This window comes from Rattus rattus, chromosome 10 (genome assembly GCF_011064425.1).
Source record: "Rattus rattus isolate New Zealand chromosome 10, Rrattus_CSIRO_v1, whole genome shotgun sequence".
NCBI classification, from domain to species: domain Eukaryota; kingdom Metazoa; phylum Chordata; class Mammalia; order Rodentia; family Muridae; genus Rattus; species Rattus rattus.
The window spans coordinates 85948390-85950103 of NC_046163.1; the positions used below are offsets into that span (position 1 = coordinate 85948390).

The 1714-nt window shown below is 47.4% G+C and overlaps 1 pseudogene; it reads left to right on the top strand.

Annotated features, from left to right (window-relative positions):
- The first annotated feature begins 373 nt into the window (after positions 1-373).
- LOC116911732 lies at positions 374-1354 on the top strand (annotated as a pseudogene).
- Positions 1355-1714: the final 360 nt, after the last annotated feature.

Sequence of the window (1714 nt, forward strand, 5' to 3'; positions counted from 1 at the left end):
GAAACCACAGATGCCAGCCCAGACTACTATGGCCAGCAAAACTCTTAATGACCATAGATGGAGAAGCCAAGATATTTCATGACAAAACCAAATTCAAGCAATATCTACCAACAAATCCAGAACTACAGAAGATACTGGAAGAAAAACTCCAACCCACAGAGGTTAACTACACCAAATAAAAGACAGGAAATACATAAACCCACAGTCAGCAAAAACAAAAAGAAGGGAAGCTCATGCATACAGGGGCACATGCACACACACATAAACTCTACTAACACCAAAATCAAAATAGCAGGAATTGGCTCTCTGCTCCTCCCTGTTCCAGAGACAGTTGCATCTTCTCATGCAGTGCTAGCCTCATCCCATAGACAAGATGGTGAAGGTTGGTGTGAACAGATTTGGCCGTATTGGGTGCCTGGTTACCAGGGTTGCCTTCTCCTCTGCATCTGGCAAAGTGAAGATTGTTGTCATCAGTGACCCCTTCATAGACCTCAACTACATGGTCTATGTGTCCCAGTATGCCTCTACACATGGCAAATTCAATGGCACAGTCAAGGCTGAGAATGAGAAGCTTGTCATCAATGGGAAGCCCATCACCATCTTCCAGGAGTGAGATACTGCTAGCATCAAATGGTATGATGCTGGTGCTGAATCTACTGGTGTCTTCACCACCTTGGAGAAGGCTGGGGCTCACTTGAAGGGTGGGGCCAAAAGGGTCATCAACTCCACCCCTTCAGCTAACACCCCCATGTTTGTGATGGGTGTGAACCACAAGAAATATGACAACTCACTCGAGATGGTCAGCAATGCACCCTGAACCACCAACTACTTAGCCCCCAGGCCAAGTCCATCCATGACAACTTTGACATCATGGAAGGGTTCATGACTACAGTCCATGGCATCATTGCCACTCAGAAGACTGTAGATAGTCTCTCGGGAAAGCTGTGGCATGGTGGCAATGGGGCAGCCCAGAGCATCATCCATGCATCCACTGGTGCTGTCAAGGCTGTGGGCAAGGTCAACCTAGAGCTCACTGGCATGGCCTTTTGTGTTCCCACCCCCAATTTTTCCATTGTGGATCTGACATGCTGCCTGGAGAAACCTGCCAAGTATGATACCATTAAGAAGGTGATGAAGCAGGCATCTGAGGTCCCACTAAAGGGCATCCCGGACTACTACTATCCAGGTTGTCTCCTGAGTCTTCAACAGCAACTCCCACTCTTCCACCTTTGATGCTGGGGCTGGCCTTGCTCTCAATGACAACTTTGTAAAGCTCATTTCCTGGTATGACAATGAATATGGCTACAGCAGCAGGATGGTAGACCTCATAGCCTACATGGCCTCCAAGGAGTAAGAAACCCTGGGCCATCCACCCCAGCCCAGAAAGAGTACTGAGAGCAAGAGAGAGGCCCTCAGTTTCTGAGGAGTTCCCATCCAAAATCAGCGCCCAACACTGAGCATTTCCCTCCCAATTCCATCCCAGACCTCCATAATAACAGATGGGGCCTAGGGAGCACTCCCTACTCTCTTCAATACCATCAATAAAGTCTGCTGCACCCCCCCCCAAATAATGGGAATTAACAATCATTGGTCATTAATACCTCCCAACATCAATGGACTCAATGTCCTAATAAAAACAAATAGGCAACCAAAATGGTTGCAAAACCAGGATGCATCATTCTGCTGCATATAAGAAACAACCTCAGAAAAAAGA